Here is a 14659-nt window from a genome sequence, read left to right on the forward strand (position 1 = left end):
CAAATCGGCCATACCATGCTGAATGCGCCGGTTCTCGTCCGGTCACCGAAGCTAAGCAGCATCGGGCACGTCAGTACTTGGGAGGAGACCACCTGGGAACACGGAGTGCTGATGGCACTTCTTTTTTTTTTTTTTAATACGCTGTTGCTTTCTTTTTTTTTTTAGTTAATTAAAATATAAGCGCTAGGGAATGGGACGAGAAAAGCCAGACAAGCAAACCACTTTCGTTGCAGTCTACCTATTTCCTTTTGGTAGCCTCCATTTCGCCATCGGCCATACCATGCTGATTCCACTTCCGGCAGCCGAAGCGAACGGACGTGTGTATCATGAGCTCCGTAGGAGCGGTGACAGCGGCCGCGACTGGCCGTGGTAATGCTGTTAATTCTGCCTCTGGAAACCCTGACGAATACAAAATTATTTTGCCTCCCCTGCCGAACGGATACATCGCCATGAACTGTGTGTTTCTGCACTGTGACGTGAAGGGCCGGCCATACCGGATTCAAGACTTCCGCGACGAACTGCTGCGGCTGCAAGTGCTGAAAGATCTGGTGTCGGCGGGACCGCACCATATGAACCATGTCTGGATGCTACGGCTGGCTTCGCTTGCTGCAAAGCAGAGGATAGTGGACGCTAAAGAGCTAACTGTGAAAGGGGGGCGGTGCCTCGTAATGGACCCCGCCAACGTGGAAGTAAGGCTCAAGCTACACTGGGTGCCCTATGACGTGCCGAACTGTCACGTAAAAAAGGAGTAGGAACGGTACGGCAAAGTGACTGACATAACGCGGGACCTCTTGTGGGCACGGAGGTGTTGGGCCGAACAACAACAATGCGCATTTGCAGCCCTTTCAAAAGCCGTGACTGACAACGCTTGTTTACAGCTCCCAGACTTGAACAAGCCGTTCGTTCTGCAGACAGATGCAAGCGACTGTGGCCTGGGTGCTGTATTGCTGCAGGAGTATGGCGGTGTGCTTCGGCCAGTCGCTTTCACGAGCCACACGCTAACTTCAGCCGAGCGCAACTACAGTGTCGCAGAACGTGAATGTCTCGCCATTATTCATGCTTTGAAGCGCTTCGATATGTACCTAGATGGCGCAACGTTCCAGATTCAATCTGATCACTTAGCGCTATCATGGCCAAGGGGACTTAAAAATCCAGCTGGACGTCTTGCTCGTTGGGCGCTTACGCTACAACAGTACGACTACTCCATAGTGTACCGCCCGGGGTCAACCAACAAAGTTGCTGATGCGCTCTCTCGTGCTCCACTTCCCGAGGAACACTCGCAGGATACCCATGGCTTGGTGACCGTCGCGGCCACGACACGAGGATCCCCAGATTCACGGTGGGGTACATTGGTGAGCCGCGAGGAGCTTCGCAAGGCGCAGCTGGATGACGGGCTCTGCCAACGCGTGTCCGCTTGGCTGGCAGCAAGAGGTCCAGTCAACCGCCCAAGTGACGAGGAGTTCGACTCCTACTTGATGAGCGACGACGGCCTCCTGCTGCGTTACATCCCCCAGGCCGACGACGATCCGGATGGCTCGGCATTCCGGACCGTGATACCCCGCAAGCTACGTAAGCTTTTGATCCGATACATGCATGACTCTGCCTTGGCAGGACACAGCAGTGGGAGCAAGACTTACGAAAAGTTATCCCAAATTGCTACCTGGCCAGGCATGAGGCAGGATGTGCTCAGATACGCTCGTAGCTGCTCGGTGTGCCAGAAGGCAAAACCACGTGGTGGCCAGCCCCCCGGTCTCATGCAACCAATCGCGAGTCAGAGCCCTTGGCAGATTTGTTGCTGTGACGTCATGGGCCCCTTCCCACGTAGTACCCGGGGTAATCAGTACTTATTCGTCATAACCGACCACTTCACGAAGTGGGTCGAGTTATTCCCTTTGCGGAAGCTAGATTCGCAAAAAATCTGGGAGTGTCTACTCGAAACATTCGCTAGGTTTGGCTTTCCTGCACAGCTTGTAGGCGATAATGCCTCCTATCTCACGAGTAAGGTGTTTGTGGACGCATGCGCGGTACTGGGAATCAAGCACAAAAGAACTTCCCCATACCACCCGCAAGCAAACATCACGGAAAGGGTAAATCGGAACCTTAAGATGATGTTAGTGGCCTACACAGAGCGCCACAAGGACTGGGACGCGAAACTGCCCGAGCTGGCATTCGCAACCCGTACGACCACTAATCGGTCAACGGGTCTCACTCCTGCTCAATTGAATTTCGGCAAGGAGCTTGCGTTTCCGCTTTTTAACAGTCTCCTTTCTACAGAGTCTGGGGGAAGGCTTCGCCCCTACGTGAAGTTCGCAGAAGACCTGCGACAGCGCTTCTCCGATAACCTTCGAGAGGCCCGAGAAAATCTCGACGTCGCCCGAGTACAGCAGGCAGAACAGTGCAACCAGGGGCGACGTGACTTGCAGTTCGAGGTGGGAGGTTTTGTACTCCGGCGAACTCACCCACTGAGTGACGCCGCTCGAGGCTTCGCAGCCTCCCTCGCCAACAGGTGGGAAGGTCCGTTTCGCGTGCGTGAAAAGTGCTCACCACTCACTTACAAACTAGTTAACTGTGAGACTAGTGAGGAAACCGGACCTGTTCATGTCACCGACCTTAAACGATTTTTCCAAGCAGAAGACAAAGATTCCTCGCAGGACCGGAACGACACTGACGGCAGTCCCGTTCCGGAAACCCCCTTGTCTCCACCAAGGCGGCGGTATAACATGCGACGTCGGTGACACCAAAGAGAGAGGAACCTTTTTTTTTTGTCTCCTTGGCTTTGCCTCTCTCGCATTTTGGGGGTAGTTTTCTACTTCCACGGATCTGCCCCTTTTTCAAGAGAGGGGGGAGAAGATTGTGTGCCCACCTCAGATCCGTTATTTCAAACTTTCTGAAAGGGGTCCGAAGATAACGTCAGGCTCAGCCCTCAACTGAGTCCCATGTCGTCTGCTTCCATGTTGTCTACGAAGCTGACTCATGGACAAAACCGTCGCCACACCCGCCATCTGAACGACACGGCGGCCGGTCTCATCGTGGACCGCGGCCACCCTCTACAGGACGGAGCAGCAGCTGGCTAGGATCAAGGACCACGTGCAAAGCAGTCACCTGGTGGAGCCCTGATCCCGAACAAGCGACAAGCTGGAGCTGACCGAGCCGCCGCGCTCGTCAGCAGCCGCCGCGCTCGTCCAGCAGGCGCCGGCCGGACCTACAACGTCAGTCCGCCCAACAGCGCCATCCACCCCCTGACGCCCACAACGTCTCCGTCATCGACATGCCGGACGAAGCTTGAGGGGGGGAAGTGTGGGCACCCTGGCGGCTCCCAAGCCAAGTTGCCCGACTGCGAGGCTCAAGCCGAACTTTTCCCGCGTGGCGGCGACGTCACGCCAGCCACGCGCACATCGGATGCGCCGCCTTGATAAGGCAGATCAGAGGCGGCGCACGGAGAGTCGCTGCCTGGACTCAGGCGCCGCTGGTAACCATGTTAATCATCTCGTCCATGTCCCATTAAATTTAGTTTCTTGTTGTTGAAACCGTTGGCTCCGTGTTGTTCCTCCGGGTCGGGTATGCAGCAAGGCAAACCGACCACACTCTTCAGGGAAAAGGGTTTCGAGGCGGTCGAGTCAAACACCCGGACGGTACGCCTGACTCTCAAGGACGGTTGTACCGTCGACAGCCTCACCCACGGAATTCGTCTGGAAGGCTGCAAGGTCCTCGTCGTTGTGCCAGGACGGGCCCTACTGTGTCTCAGGTGCAGGCGTACGGGCCACATCCGGCGAGATTGCCGCGTCCCTCGCTGTACGGAATGCCACCGGTACGGCCACGCAGCAGAAGACTGCGTCAAAACCTACGCGTCTATCGCCCGTGACCGCAAGTCGGAGGACAACACCGACTACGTCATGGACGACGCGGAGGCAGAGGAAGCCGTCGGAGGGTCATCGCCCGTCACCCTGCCATCGACGGAGCCTAGTGGTACGCCCACGCCCAACAACGACGGCAACCCTGACGCAGCGTCCTTCGTGCGCAACCCCGAGGAGAAACCCGAAGCGCAAGTCACGCCCAGCGACGACACTAAGGAGCGCCTGCCCCATGAGCCAGCACTTTCCGGATGCGGTCCATCAACAACGAAGCCCGGCCATCCCGGGGGGCCAAGCAGCGAGGCCGGAGTGGAAGAGTGCCAGGACACAGACATGGACTCTACTCTCAAGCGACCGAGGGACCCTGCGCCAGCACCAGCTGCAACCGCCGGAATGGCCGCCAGCGGGTTGCCTGTGCCAGGAATCAAGAAGTTCCGGGTCGTGGCGAAACCGCGTGTCCCGCCGGACGATCGTCGCAGAAATTACTCCCTGTGAATCTTTTTGAGCCTAACCGGCAGTGCAAGTGTGAACCGTACTTTTTTGTTTCCTTCGGCATTTTCTTGCGCGAGCGCCATTCTTTTTTTGCGAGCCTACCTTGTTCTCCGCCTAGCCTCCTTTTCAAGCATTCATGAACCTTGAACGATCTTTACGGGTGGGCACGCTAAACGTGCGCGGCTTTTGTGCCAGGCGTCGCCAATACCAGGTAAACCGCTTGTTTATTGAGAATGACCTGGACATAGTCGCGGTCCAGGAGACGAAAATGGAAGGCGAGGCTCAGACGGAGAACATGGTACGACTTTTTGAAACGAGGTATGACGTGTGCGTCAGCCACGCTAGGGGGGCGTCAGGAGGTTGTCTTTTATTTCTAAAGAAATCTATCGGAACCGTCGAACAAGTCGTTAGTAGTGATTCGGGGCGCTTTGTCTTGTGCGATTTTATTTTTTCCAACTACAAATTCCGTGTGGTGTGCATCTATGCCCCTATTAAGACAGAGGAACGTTTATTTTTTTTTTTTTTCGAATTTATTGAAAGGTACGTTCAAACTGATCGGTTAGTTATATTATTGGGCGATTTTCATTGTGTGTGCGCGCCGCAGGATAGGTCAAATAGCGTGAGGTTTCGGGGCGCGAGCACCGTGTTTTTGTGCGACATGCTTCTGCGGTTCGATTTGGAAGACGTTGCGCACTGCGAGTCCCGCGGTAGGGGTTGAAAGTACACGCATTTCCAGGGTGCAAGTCACGCACGCTTGGATAGAGCGTATGTCTCCCTCAACCTTGTAAGAGCGTGCAAGCAATACGCCGTTGATCACGTGTCGTTCAGTGATCATTGCCTTGTTTCTTTTTTAATTTGTTCCTCCAAAGATACGCCTAAAAGTTCACGTGGGACTTGTGGAAATTTAATTCTAAACTTCTTGAAGACGAGCCTTTTGTACAAGCGGTCCGAAAAAATCTTGAAGACTCAGCGAGCGCAAAAGGGCAAGGATTTGGAGTAAAATGGGAGTTGTTTAAACAGGAAATAAAATTGACTTCCATCGAGCGCTCCGGCTTATTGAAGCATAACGAAAAGAAAGAATCGCGCGAGTTAAACAGCCTTCTTTAAAGGCTGATGTTGGAAGAATGCCTATCGCCAGGTTTTTTTTTGGGAGGAAATTATCAGTATCAAAAAGCGCCTCGAAATTCTTGATACCGAAGAATACAAGGGGGCCATGCTGCGAGCGCGATGGAACCGGTTATCGCTTGGGGAGCTACCCACGAAAAGGGCGATAGGCGCGGAACGAAAGTATGCTAGTCAAAATGAAATCACGGAAATTTCGTATCAAGGGGTTCTGACGAGCGATAACGTGAACATACAATGCGCGTTTGTTGAGTACTATAAAGAATTGTTCAGCTATCGTGAGCCTAAAAAGAACGCTTTAAATGCGCTCTGCATCGGTGAAAAATACGTACTCTTTTTAAGCGGTGTTGTCAACAATTGACGTAATAACGAATTAGAGTCTTCAGTCGCCTCAGACCATGTCGAGGAGGAGTCATCCCGAAAAGGTGCTTCACAAACGTGATGAGCCATCGGCGGACTAAATGCCGATTGAAGCGATGGTGGACGAAATTCAGAGTGAAGCGATGGTGGATGAAGATGTGTCGGCATCGTCTGCCGATGGTCATTTGGTAATACAGGATGAGTGGCGGGTACCGCCACCGCCGTCACTTGTACTTGTCCCTGATGCCACGTGAACGGGGCGTACACTTGATCGTATTGCCGTAGCGCCGACATTGACGAGGGCAGAAATCGCACAGGATGTGGTGCCACTAGCGCCTCTTGACCATGCACCCACGTCGCCGGCAGTGGCAATGTTGGAAGTACAGTCTGTGGCGCCGGTAGTGGCAATGTTGGAAGCACAGTCTGTGGCACCGACACTGGCACTGTTGGAAAGACAGTCTGTGGCGCCGGCACTGGCGATCTTGTATGCACAGTCTGTGGCATCGACACTGGCACTGTTGGAAAGACAGTCTGTGGCGCCGGCACTGGCGATGTTGTATGCAGAGTCTGTGGCACCGACACTGGCACTGTTGGAAAGACAGTCTGTGGCACCGACACTGGCACTCTTGGAAAGACAGTCTGTGGCGCCGGCACTGGCGATCTTGTATGCACAGTCTGTGGCGCCGACACTGGCACTGTTGGGAAGACAGTCTGTGGCGCCGACAGTGGCAATGTTGGATGCAGAGTCTGTGGCACCGGCACTGGCAATGTTGGATGCACAGTCTGTGGCGCCGACACTGGCGATGTTGGATGCAGAGTCTGTGGCGCCGACACTGGCGATGTTGGATGCAGAGTCTGTGGCGCCGGCACTGACGATGTTGTATGTACAGTCTGTGACACCAGCACTAATGGAAGCACAGTCTCTGGCGCCGGCACCGGCGATGTTGGATGCACAGTCTCTGGTGACGGCGGCAGTATGAGCTGCGACGGCGACGTCCTGAACTGTGATGGAGAAAATGCGAGCTCGAGCCGCGGTGTTGATGGTGATGAAGTTGGAGAGTCTGGATGTGGCAGCTCGGACTCAAGCTCTTGCAGGAGCGGTTCGGCGTTGGGCGATGCCTCCGGCACGATCGGAGGCTCGGGTGAAGGGGTAATACTTCCGAGTTGACCGTGGAAGGAGATACCGCCAGTCCGGTTAACGATGAACACTCCGACTCTGACAGCCACGGACTCTCTGGTAGTGGCGTTGACGGCGGCACGATGGGAGGCTCGGGTGAAGGAGGTAATAATTCCGAGTTGACCGTGGAAGAAGATACCGCCGGTCCGGTTAACTATGAACACTCCGACTCTGACAGCCACGGACTCTCTGGTAGTGGCGTTGACGGCGGCACGATCGGAGGCTCGGGTGAAGGAGGTAATAATTCCGAGTTGACCGTGGAAGAAGATACCGCCGGTCCGGTTAACGATGAACACTCCGACTCTGACAGCCACGGACTTCCCGGTAGTGGCGTTGACGGCTCGTCCGACCAGAACGGACTTTTACGTTTTTGGGCTTCGACCATTTCGTCGTCCGTCGAATCCGATAGAATTTGTCTCCGACGTTTCAAAATGGGCCTAATTACAGAATGTGAAGATGATGTCGATGAAGATCCGTTCTGGTCGTCATCCGAGTCGATATCGATAATTTCTTTTTCGGAATCGTATGCACGTTTCTTTGGTATCGTTCCGCTGTCAGAATCGGAGTCTAGACAATTCTTCCGTTTTTTTAAAGAAGAGGTATACCGTACGATTTGTTCTTCCTCGCTATCCGAAGAATAAATTTTGGATTTTGGCACTTGTGCGTTCTTTAATACCATCTTGGTCGCAATATCCAATTCGTCATCGTCCGAATGAGAGTCTTCGTTGCCAGACTGTAAGCTTTCACAGTTTTTCGCGGAGCCCGGGCTACTAATCGAGTCGTCCTCGATCCCTTCAAACACCTCCTGGCTAGACAACGTGGCAAATACCAATCGCTGCTCGTCGCCGGTAGACGTCGACTCAGCAACAGGTTGCTGGAAGCGAATCGTGGTCCGAACCGCGTCCATGAGAGAAGCGTTTTTGAAAAACCTGCTCGGCATCATGGTATCGGCCACGTTCATCGACGTGGCCAGGAGGGTCGGACATTGCTTCGACCATAGGTCGAGCTATTCCTCGGTCAGCACCTCGTCGTGCCTCGTACTGAAATAGATGAAGAGACCGAGGACGAATGGCCACAGAGTGGTCACATCGAAATATTTCCTCACAAATGCTTTGACGGTCGCCTCGTCTTCGAAATTGCACAGGTGCATAACGAAGACGCGGCGACTAGACTTTTGAGAAATTTTGGTCACTACTTTGGTATATTCGGTCACGCAGGAGAAACCGAGAAAGGTTTTCAAAGCCTTAATGTTTTTTGGAGTTTTAAGAGTATCATAATTATCCAGGCGACCGTAATTCAGGTCCTCGTGCGACGCCATGTTATGACGTACTAGTACGGATGAACATGTGGCGGCAGCGTTACAATTGAATGGTCGCACGAGGTCCGATATTAAATTATAAAAGGCCGCCAGGATAGATTCGTTTGTAGACTCGACAATGAGGCGACAATCCCACACCCGCCGTTTTTCAATGATAATATACAATACATAAAAAAATAAAGATGTCATCAATTCCGATGTCTCCCGAGCGACAGACTCGTACTCCGTGGAATAAAAAAGTCCTCTAGAGAAGTCTGCAACATCAAAGTCCCCAGTTGATAGGCCGACACCGGAGATGTAAAACCATGGATCGGCCAAAATGCTCGGATACTGTACGAGTTGCGCCAATTTAGATTTTTTTCTATCCGTCATTTTCCGAATTTCAATATTTGCAATTGCATTCACGCATTGACTAAATTCCGACGAATAAAAAAAACAACAGATTTATACACCAATGTTTTAATGGATTCGCAAATGTAATTTACCATGAGGGCCCTATCCTTTTGAGTATTAATACTTAAGCCGATGAACTCGTCGAGTTCTCGACGCATCGTCAACGACGTTAGCGCTGGTAAGAAGAAATATTCCAGGAGCATGATCTTATGATTTTTATCTTTGGTATCGTGACGGAACGTGTAGCTATAAGGGTAAAATACTTTACCCTTATAGCCGTTAAACATATTTAAAACAACGTGGGCGCGATTGTATTCATACGCTTGATAGTGAGTGAGCACAAAGGGTTGCACCACGTGTTTAGGTTTTACACGTCCGCCACGATAAAATACCAAATTCTCGCTGGAGTCTCCGTCCACGGGCAGCCAAACGGAATAGGGGACCGACGCTATGGAATCCTCGAGAAGCTTTAACAATTCCTTCGTTACATGTCTCTCGCTCAGGATGCGGGCCACCTCTTCGTTAAGGTAATCGATGAATGAATGCCTTAAAGAATCAACGGGAGAATTGTCCAGATTAGCTATGGACCACATGGCGAAATGAATTAATAAAATGATAAGAGGAGGAGATGGTTTCACCGGTACCGTTAGGACGTCGTAGTCTTGCGGCATCTCCTTCCACGTCCTCGGAACGACGCCGCGAGTAAATTTAACTTTGTCCTTAGTCATTTTCTTCCGTTTTAAACTTTCAAATACTTTCATGCTGGTCGAGGCTGGTATGGTCGAATGATTGAAGGTAGATTTCACCGTCGTCTTGAGGTGATGGCCCGGAGCTTCTCGGCGTGCCGACGGCATTGGAAATCGCCTGGATTCCATGTCCAATAGAATCTGCGCAAAAGGCAAGTGGTGTCTGCCAGTGTAGTAGTCGTGTCGTTGATGTGGGGGAGAGGGCAGGGTTAGCTTTGCTGTGTAACCAGTCGCCAGTTTTATACCTCACTAACACCCCGCCTCTCATAGCCCACGTGACTCTCTGGGGGATGAGGTATCAGTAGCATTGACGTCAAAAACCACTTGAATAACAGCCGACCTTGGATATAGGCCTCGTTTCCACCTCGCGTAAGCGCTCGACATCTGACCTTGGCGATAAGACTCGCGTGAATATAAGATCAGTTCCACGAACACTCGACACCCGACCTTGAAGATAAGCTAATTTCTAAAGAACATTTTGAGACGAAACTTACAGTGTCCTGCTGGCTTGCTGATACGACTACCACGAAAATGTTCTCCTTTATATAATCCCTTCTATGAGTCACTTTGTTTAAGCTTAAATTGAAACTACTTCCTATCCATTGTCGTGTCAACTTTTCAACTTTCCCGTTCATTACCACCACCCTTAGCAACACTACGGTTCAACACTCTTCATACTAAAGGTCAAAACTATTAAGGGGGTGTTTTGTTTCTACCTCAATTTTGTCTTCAAAGTTTCTTTTGATTACCGTCCCCCATGCAACACGAAGGTTAAACGCTCTTAGTCACAAAGGGCAAATGCCTCAGACTGTCCACGTTCCTCCCATGCAGCTATCAGCCTGTAGCAACAGCGCTCTTAATAACAAAGGTCAAAAACCATGCACGAGTGTTGGTTTGGTTCTCCCTCCAGTTAGAATTCCTCTCATCGAAAGCCGAAATATGCGTATATCTTTTGTGCAATGTCGGATCACCGAGGTCACCTATATGGGTTGTAACGCCCCCTTTAATAAGTATATATATATATTGCGAGTAGTGTTACGACTACTACCGAAGACAAAGAAAGATGGAGGACGTAATTGCGAGGTTCCGCACTTTCGAGGGTTGCCAAATGCAATACCCCACACCTAGGTGTATGGCATTTGCCGGCTTCCGTCGCGTCCTCGGGATAAATTTCTGCCAACATTGCAACCTCGTTGTGACAGACGAATACCTGAGACTCGCAAACTCCGACGCCTCGGCATTGGGAATGTGGATGCATCCACATAAACTCCACGCCGCCGCATCTCCAGACTGCGAATTTATCAAGACCTATCGAGACCCACGGCTGTTTGTGGATTTCGACCCACCAGTGTACGCGTCACCAGTCCACCCCGCCATGTGCAACTTTATGGACAGAATGACGTCATTTGGAAGATATTCGCAGTACTACAAAGAGTTGGCAAGCGCCGGATTCTTTATGAGACAATGCGAGACAGCCGAAGGAGACGTCACCTGCTTTTATTGCGGAATGCACGCGTGGAATGGGAAACTTCAACGAGGAAGAAGACCCCTGGGTGCTTCACGCTCGGCACTCGCCGCACTGCTATGTCCTCCGAATGCTCAAGAGCGAGGATTTCATCCGAAAGACTGTGACGGAGTATAGATTGAGTGAACGATTCTGGGCACTGGCGCTCCCCGAGGTGAAGAGTCTCTTGATCGAGCGAACGACTCGTTCCAAGGCACTGGACTATCTCAGAATGTATTGCAACCTGTCGCGGCCGGACAACGTGAGGGACTTTGTGGCTTCAATCTTGGACAAGGGATACAACGACTTCCGAGTGCCCGCCAGACTATTGAAGCCTGTGTTAATCGCTCCGCCGTGCGTCCCTCCGGTTGACGGAAGAGAAGACGTTAACGCTCCCGACGAATAATAATAAATCGCAATTAAACAAATTATGGTCCAAGTTTCTTTTCCAATCTGGTCCAGACTAGAAGTGGTCTGTCGACCCGTTTAAAGAGTTCTTCGATAGAGTGGGGATGCGAGAGAACGAAATGTAGAAATTTACGTTCTTCTGCATCGGCGTACACGTAGGGGTTGGTGCGAATGGACTCGAGTTTGTTTTTTTACGCGGAGTAGCCAACCGACGCCTATATCTTCTCGCCAGCCATCGTGTAGCGTCTTCAACTTTATGATTAGGGAACGAAAGTCAAAGTGGCCGTGCACGGCAACGAACCGATTAAAGTTGCGAACAGTTGCCTCGTAGTCTGACGAATTGAGGAGATAGTCCCACAAGCGCTGCGCCATCGGCACGGTTCGCACAAATTTTTCGTAAAACGTAGACTTTGCGTACTGTTTCTCGACGTTTAGCATGTAATGGAGGTCACGGAGCCAGTCTCTGTCGTCGTCGCAGCGTGTCTGCGAACGTCTGGCGGCGGTCTCGTACTCCTCGACCTCGTACACGCTGGATGCGCCACCGCCGTGTCGCATAATGGCCTCGAGTGGCGAGAGCCTCGTTGCTTCCACAATAACCACTCGAACGCGATGCGACATGGGCGTTTTCGTGATCAGGGTCTCGATATGACAGGCGTTGTCGCGCAAAATACACAGGGCCGCGTAAACGCGCATCGTAAAGTTTACCCACTGCGTTCCCTCGTTGCGGTAGTATCTTAGCGCCTCGGGTAGCACGCGAGTCCAGTCGGTCGTGACCAAAGACGCGTAGCGAACAAAGTCTTGTAGACTCCTCTTATCGCCGCGAACCCAGAACCACACTCTGACTAGGGCTGGGTTCGTCTTTTCGTAGAGGAGATGCGAATAAAGGTAACCCAGCACCCGCTCGCTACCGTGTACATTTTCGGGACGCATCATGCGAAACACTTCCATCGAGGGACTAGTCCCGATCGGCGGATCATTGTCCTTGAGAAACTCGTACACGTCGATGGGCACGTCCCCGCTCGAAAACGCCTTTCCCGTGGTGGAATAGACGAGTTTCCCGTAAAGTCTAAACACGACGTCCGCGTCGTAGTCGTGCTTCCTCAGGAGCTCGGCTGCCACCAGTTCTCGCCACAAGTGCTTGCCCACCCAGGTGTTTGCGGCGCGCGCAATCGCACGCAGCACAACGTCGGAGGCCTCGTTCCCGGCCGATACTCTGCCTTCGCGCCTCTCCAGAAAACCAAACACGTCCGCGTGCTTGTCCAAGAGCCGCTCGGCTATCGCGGTAGTCTTTTCGATCACGGTGGTCCACCGATCCATGTCGTGAAACACCGACCCGTAATCCAAATTGTCTTTTGAAGAAGAAGTTTCTCTAAATACGGAGCTCATTGCGTCTTCTTCCGTTTCGGCGTCGCACACGAGCTCAAACAGTTGCACCGTCGCGTCTCCGTGTGCGAGTTTGGGCTCGGATGGACGCGCTCGCTCCAGTCTGTTCCCGGGATCCGTTCGCGAGGCATCCGCCTGACTCTCTTGATCAGGCCGGCCCAATCCAGCCTGTACTTTTCAAACGTGGACACCGCCTCACGGTATCGCTCGAACAGCCCTAACAACCTACGCTCGTCCTCCCGCAACGCGTTTATAAATTCGATCACGGTCGGATTCAGCTCGCAAACCACGCCCTCGGCCAGCACGGTGGCCATGAGTTTAACGTCGATCCAATCGTTTCGGTAATTGAAGACCCGAGAATGAGAGGTCATCATGGTGTCGTACTCTTCTTTCGAATAATACTCGCGCATCCGCCGAAAAAAACCACTCACAGACGGTAGACTGCTTCGCGAATGTCTTGGCCGCTTCCACGACCCTGACGAGAAAATACTCGTCCAGGTCGGGGTGATCGTCCACGTAATTCAAGAGCGGAACGTTGGACCGAGCGTCCTTCAGGGTCTTTTCCATTACTTCGCACACCAGGGCAGCCAGCTCGTGGTTGCCCGCCGCCAGCAGAGCGTACTTGCGAAGCATCTCCACGTCTCTCTGAAGTGGCGGCGGGGGGAAGCGCCCAAAGAACACGTTTAGAGCCGTCTGTGTCTTTTCAATCGTGCGAACGCAAGCGACGTGCGCGAGAAGAAACCTCATACTCTCGACCGCGTCTCTGACATTTGCGAACGTTTTGGCAAAGGCACTCGGGTCGCACGACTCGCCCAGTTTGGCTCGAATCTTTGCCAGGGCCTCGGCTGCCTGTAGAACCCTGCCTCTGTAATCGGCGTCCGAGAGCACCACTTGCTTGACGACACGATAATACAGACTACACAATTCTGGAGGAAACACGCCAAGTATCTTGTTGTACAAGTTCTTCACCGACGACACCGTTTTGAGGAGTTGCACTATCTCGGCCGTGTTGTAACCTCTTTCCGTGGCCAGAGTAGACAGCCACTCTTTGGACGACCGAGTTCCGCGCGTCGTCTCCAACGCCGCGTCGTATCCAAATACCCCGTGGCGGTCTTCCGTGTAGTCGCTACCAACTCCCGTCAGAAAACCCCAGTGCTCTCCGGACGTAGTCAGGCGGCCCACTTCTTCGATCACAGTCCGCGTCCTATTCAAGTTTTCTCTGATCTTGTCTTCTAGTTCTGACAACTGCGATTTATTTAACAACACCGGTACGCACGATTCCGGCCCTGAGGTTCTCGTTGTCGATAGTGGCGTCCAGAGGCACGGGCGATATTCGCTCCTTAGCTCTGCGCATGTGATCGATGGCATCGTCCGTAAATACCTTACGAACGTGTGCCTCGTAAGCCGCCAACGAACACACCAGGGTCTCGGCATGAGGCACGTACACTTCGGCCAGAGACTCCTTCGACACCGTTCTGCCGTCGCGCATTGCCTCGAATTCGTCGTAGAGGCCGGCCTGCGCGCTAGCCGCGTTCAACGTCTTGGCGAATACCATACAGTCGCGCTGGTAGTAGTAGTTGGTCAGGTGGGTGGGAAAATCTCTCCCGACCGCAAACGCCGCAGACAACACGGCCCGATGCTTTTCAAAGAGAGCGGCCCCTTCGCGTATCCTGTCGGCGATTCTAGCGAGTGTCGCTCCAAACTGGCCAACTCGTCGGACGCCACTCTGCCTAGGACGTCCTTGGAGGCTCGCACAAACTCTTGGTCCGCTTCGAGGGATCTGACTCGCGCGCTAGTTTGGGGCACCACGGCCAGGATCTCTCGCCTAGACTCCACGTGCGTCTCGTACTCTGCGTCGTAGATACGGTAGTGCTTTGCGACTCGTTCGTAAGACGCCACGGCCTC

General features: G+C 52.7%; 1 pseudogene; it reads left to right on the forward strand.

Moving 5' to 3' along the window:
- LOC121834307 lies at positions 1-117 on the forward strand (annotated as a pseudogene).
- Positions 118-14659: the final 14542 nt, after the last annotated feature.

Source organism: Ixodes scapularis, unplaced genomic scaffold (genome assembly GCF_016920785.2).
Source record: "Ixodes scapularis isolate PalLabHiFi unplaced genomic scaffold, ASM1692078v2 ptg001080l_1__unscaffolded, whole genome shotgun sequence".
Lineage (NCBI taxonomy): Eukaryota > Metazoa > Arthropoda > Arachnida > Ixodida > Ixodidae > Ixodes > Ixodes scapularis.